Below are 6000 nucleotides of genomic sequence, written 5' to 3' on the forward strand. Positions count from 1 at the left end.
AATGACCTTTTATTATCCAAAAGTAAAGAATGCACATTTTGTTTTGTATCGAAAAAGAACATGTTGTCTGACTATGCTGGTGATCACAATTACACATTGAATCTCAGTATTCAAATGCCTATATTGTCGCGCTATCATTTGCAAAATAGTTGACATCTGACAGATTGAATATTCAGAGTGAGCATTTGATTGAACAATCAAATAGAATTATAACATTTAAATATAATCAATCGATTTAATTTCTCACCTGAAATGTGTCAGCTTCAGTTATTTGCCAACAATTCTATTAGTTTTAAAACAATGATGGAAAAGGATAGACTAGATCTAAACGTTGAAGTTCTAAATTGGAGGAAGGTCAATTTTGACGGTGTTAGGCAAAATCTTTCAAAAGCTGTTGGCGGCAAATGATCACAGGTAAGCAGACGGCTAGAAAATGGGAAGCCTTCAGAAATTAGATAGCCGGAGTCCAGAGACAGTATATTCTTGTTATGGTAAAAGGAAAGGCTGGTAGGTATAGAGAGTGCTGAATGACTAAAGACATTGAGGGGCTGGTTAAGAATAAGAAGGATATGACAGGTACAAACAGGATAGATCGAGTGAATCCTTAGAAGAGTATAAAGGCAGGAGGAGTATTCTAAAGAGGGAAATCAGAAAGGCAAAAAAGGGACATGAGATTTTACAAATACATTGAGAACACAAGGGTAAACAGGGAGAGAAAAGAGCCATCAAAGATCAGCAAGGTGGCCTTTGTGTGGAGCCGCAGGAGATGGGAGAGATACTAAACGAGCATTTTGTATCAGTGTATACTCAGGAAAAGGAGATGGGAGATGTAGATATACGGATAAATAGATGGTGATATCATGAAAAATGTCCATATTACAGAGGAAGAAGTGCTGGATGTCTTGAAAAACATGAAGATGCAAAAATCCCCAGGACCTGATCGATCAGTTGAAACTTGAAAGGGTTCAGAAAAGATTTACGTGCACGTTGCCAAGGTTGGAGGGTTTGAGCTATAGCTGGAGGTTGAACAGGCTGGGGCTGTTTTCCCGGGAACGCTGGAGATTGAGGGATGACCTTATAGAGGTTTAAATAATCATGAGAGACATGGATAGGGTAAATAGACAAGGTCTTTTCCCTGGGGTGGGGAGTCCAGAACTAGCGGGCATAGGTTTCGGTTAGGAAGGGAAAAATGTAAAAGAGATGTAAGGGGCATTTTCTTCACTCAGAGGGTTGTCCGTGCGTGGAGTGAACTGCCAGAGGAAGTGGTGGTGGTTAGTCCAATTGCAACATTCAGATGGCGTCTGGATGGGTATATGAATAGAAAGTGTTGAGAGGGATATGGGCTGAGTGCTGGCAGGTGCGACTAGATTGGGTTGGGATATCTGATCGGCATGCACAAGTTGGACCGAAGGGTCTGTTTCCATGCTGTACATCATTTTGACCCTGTGACTGTAATTTAGAAATGACAATAATTTGATATGCACTATCAAATAAATAAATCATTTACATTATTAAATTGTAGCATACAATAAGTTGAAAACTTGCTATTTTTAGAATGACTGATAAAGAACAAAGAACATTTCAACACAGGAACAGATCCTTCGGCCCTCCTAACCTGTGCTGATCCAGATCCTCCTATTTTCTAAACCTGCCACCTATTTTCTAAGGGTCTGTATCCCTCTGCTCCCTGCTCATTCATGTTTCTGTCTAAGTACATCTTAGATAACGCTATCGTTCCTGCCCCTACCACCTCCGCTGGCCACAAGTTCCAGGCTGCATCTGCCCTATGTGTAAAGAACATCCCACATATATCTGCCCTAAACCTTTTCCCTCTTACTTTGAACTCATGACCCCGAGTAATTGAGTTCCACAATCTGGGGAAAAAGCTTCTTGCTATTCACCTTGTGTATATCTGTCTTGATTTTGTAGACCTCAACCTTCGACTTTGTAATGAAAATAGTCCTAATCTACTCAATCTTTCTTCATAACCAGCACCGTCCAACCCAGGCAGCATCCTGGTGAACCTACTCTGTACCCTATTCAAAGCATCCACATCCTTTTGTTAATGTGTTGACCCGAACTATATGCAGTATTCCAAATGTGGCCAAACCAAAGTCCTATGCAACTGTAACTTGACCTGCCAGCGCTTGTATTCAACACCTGATCCAATGAAGGAAAGCATGGCATATGCTGCTTTGACCCTTTATGACCTGTGTTGACACCTTCAGGAAACAATGGACCCAAACACTCAGATCTCGCTGTAAGTCAATTTTCCCCAGGACTTTTCTGTTTACTATGCTGTTAACTCTTGAACTGGTTCTTTCAAAATGCATCACCTCGCATTTTCACAGATTGAACTCCATCTGCCACTTCTGTGCCCATCTCACCAATCTATCCATGTTCTGCTGTATTAGCTGACAGTCCCCTTCACTATCTGCTACTCCAAAAATCTTAGTGTCATCTGCAAACTTGCTCATCAGGAAACTGATACCTTCTTCTAAATCATTGATATATATATCATAAACAACAGTGGTCCCAGCACAGATTGCTGTTGCTGGCATAGGTCTCCATTTTGAGAAATCCCCTTCCACTATTACTCTCTGTCTCCTGTTGCCCAGCCAGTTCTCTATCCATCTAGATAGAACACCCTGGACCCCATGTGACTTCACCTTCTCCATCAGCCGACCATGGGGAACCTAATAAAACGCCTTCCTCAAGTTCCTCAGTATCTTCTCCAGCAGCTTCCCTATCACTGATGTCAGGTTCGCCGGTCTACAATTACCTGGATTATCCCCGCTATCCTTCTTAAACTAGGGGACAATATTAGCAATTCTTCAGTCCTCCGGGACCTCACCCATGTTCAATCATCTTGCAAAGATATATGTTAAAGCCCCAGTTATTTCCACACTCACATCCCTCAGTAACCTGTGGTTGATCCCATCCGGACTTGGGGTTTGACTACCTTAATACCTTTTAGAGTATTCAAAACTTCCTCCCTCTTTATGTCGACTTGGACCAGAGTACTCAGAGATCTATCCCTAACCTCAACATCTGTCAAGTCCCTTTCCTTGGTGAATACAGATGCAAAGTATTCGCTAAGAATCTCACCCATTTTCTCTGACTCCATGCATAACTTTCTTCCTTTGTCCTTGTGTGGACCAAACATTTCTCTAGTTACCCTCGCTCCTTATATATGAAAATAATTCTTTCGGATTTTCCTCAACCCTGTTTGCTATCAATATCTCATGACTACTTTTAGTCCTCTTAAATCATCGATATTTACTGTGAAATGTAACTCGTGAAAAGAAAATAAACATTTGTTCGTGCGAATGGGAACTCAGACCTTTGCAAAGTGTTTTGTGCCAAAAAAATTTGAAATCCGTCTCAGTTCAAATAAAAAGCAAGAGAAGAAACCGCTTGAAAAGAGTAATTTTCAGCCACTGTCCCCCCAAAGTACTTCTGAGGTCGAAAAGAGTGAGGGTTTGTAACCAGGGCACAACAGTAACTATGGGTGGTTTGAACATGCAAATTGGCTCAATTAATCAACTTGACAGTGATATCCTTGAATAAACATCCATAGAGTGTATGAGAGATTATTTCTGAGAGCAGAATGTCATGGAAACAACCAGAGAATGGGGTGGCACGGTAGTTCGGTGGTTAGCACAACACCAGGCCTCCAGGTTCGATTCCAGCCTCGGGGGACTGTCTGCGTGGGTTTCTTCCCACAGTCCAAAGATGTGCAGGTCAGGTGAATTGGCTATGCTAAATTGCTCATAGAGTTAGGTACATTACTCAGAGGGAAATGGGAATGGGTGGGTTACTCTTTGGAGGGTTGGTGTGGACTTGTTGGGCCAAAGGGCCTGTTTCCATACTGTAGGGCATCTCATCAAATTTAGATTTGATATTATGTAAAAAGGAAGGATTGGTGGATGAGATTTGCCTTGGAATAACCACAACATGCTGGAGTTTCACATTCAGATTGAAAGAGTGAAGACTGAGTCATACATGAGAGTTTTAGTGTTAGGTAATGATAATTATACTGGCCTAAGGAAGCATTTGGCTGTGGTGGTCTGGGGGGAGAAAAGAACAGTCAAAGGCAGGACAGCTGAAGAAATTTGGCAAACAATTAGGGAGATACTAAAGACCGAAGAGGAATTTCATTTCGGAGAAAAATCATCCATATCTTGATAAGGAAGTCAAGGATAACATGAAGGCAAATCCCAGTACATATCGTACTGCACATGTTAGTCACACTGTGGAGGATTGGGCAAGTCAGTGGTCTCGTGGTGTTATCACTGAATTCTGATGCGATAAACCCAGATAATGTTCGAGTGACCTGGGTTCTAAAGATTTTCTCTTGACTCTCAGGCTATGTCCTTGAGTCCTTTCTCTCCTAGCCGTGGAAGCATCTTTCCAACATCTACTCTGACAAGTCAACCAGTATTCTGTATGCTTCAATCAGATCCACCTTCATCCTTATAAACTCCAGCGAGTATAGACCCAGAGATCTCATATGTTAAGCTTTTCATTCCATTCTTATGAAGCCCCTCTGAACATGCTCTGGGCAGTACGTCCTTACTGAGCTATGAGGCCGAAAATGGTACACAATACACCAAATGTGTTCTGACCAGAGTCTTATAGAGCCTCAGAAATCCATCGCTGCTGTAATATTCAAGTCTCCTCAAAATAAATGCCATCACTGTATTTGCCTTTCTGACCAGATTGACCACCTGAAATAATAATCTTACAATGGACAATAATAAATTTACCATGGAGTTACAAAAACGAACAATGATTAAAGCATGCTGGGAAGTAGAACCCAGCCTTGACCAAAGTCTATGTGCTCATCCATATTCTGCAGAATCCAGACAGGCTGCAGCTACCCACAGATGGTTGCAAAGAAACCTGAAGCAACAGACCATGTAATACACACCTGAAGTTGGACCTGAACAGGATAATGGAATGTCGCCCTAGGGCCATCAATGTGACAACACCTGGTTGAGTCTGATTGATCAATTTAATGTACCTGTTCATTTCATTGGCAGATCCTCCACACCCTCCCAAAAGGAGTGAAGACTTGGAAGGATAAGAATCACCGCAAAACCCCTCAGAGAGTGGTAACTCGAGAATAACCAATGAAAGAGAAGACACCTCCAAGACTATCAGAAGAACAAGAAGACTTCACCACGTGGAATGCGGTCAACTTCTCATGGGTGGTATGTGATCATCCAAAGTTAAGTTAAACCATAAGATAACTTGTAGTGTTTTACATTACGTTATAATACGTTTTATTGTTCTAATATTAATTATGTTCAATAAACGAATATTATTGTTTGTAAGAGTTGACTCAGTTCTTTTGATGAATATAAGATTTCAAGCACATTGTGGGACAGATACACCACCTTCCTAACTACTGACTCAACTTGCTCGATTACCTTGAGACAATCCTGGACTGGAACTCGCAACACTCTTTGTACTTCAGACTTCTGAATTTTCTCCCCAGGTATAAAATAGTCCATGCCTCTCTTCTTCCTACTAAAGTGCATCACCGCACACTTTCTCAGGTTGTACTCCATCTGCCACTTGTTTGTCCGCTCTCCTCCCCTGTTTAAACCTTTCTGCAGCCTCCCTGTCTCCTCAATGATACCTGTCCCACTACTTACCTTTCCATCATCTAAAAGTCTCGCCGGAGTGCCCTCAGTTCCTTCATCTAGATTGTTAATGTACAAAGTAAAAAGTTTTGGTTCCCTTGCTGAACACCAGTTGACATCGGCTGCTATCCAGAGAAGAATCCTTTTATTCCTACTCTCTACTTTCTGCCAGATAGTCAAGTTTCTGTACACACTAGTACCTTGTATCTGACACCATGGGCCCTTATCTTACTCAGCACCCTCCTGTGAGGCACCTTGTCAACGTCCTTCTTGAAGTGCAGATAGATAACATCCATTAGCTCTCCTTGGTCTAACTTGCTTGTTACATCCTCAAACAATTCTAACAGAT

General features: G+C 41.7%; 1 long non-coding RNA gene across 2 annotated transcripts in view; it reads left to right on the plus strand.

The window, feature by feature from the left end:
* Positions 1–5152, plus strand: part of LOC148142014 (uncharacterized) — a 50038-nt gene extending 44886 nt beyond the window's left edge. For both annotated transcript variants that reach the window (XR_015752295.1, XR_015752294.1), the window contains exon 3: positions 5046–5152. This is a non-coding gene — a long non-coding RNA (uncharacterized LOC148142014). The remainder of the gene's footprint in view (positions 1–5045) is intronic.
* Positions 5153–6000: the final 848 nt, after the last annotated feature.

The sequence above is a fragment of the Chiloscyllium plagiosum genome, unplaced genomic scaffold, assembly GCF_037043375.1.
Source record: "Chiloscyllium plagiosum isolate Xiang-an unplaced genomic scaffold, Cpla_swu_hap1 HiC_scaffold_31, whole genome shotgun sequence".
Classification (NCBI taxonomy): domain Eukaryota; kingdom Metazoa; phylum Chordata; class Chondrichthyes; order Orectolobiformes; family Hemiscylliidae; genus Chiloscyllium; species Chiloscyllium plagiosum.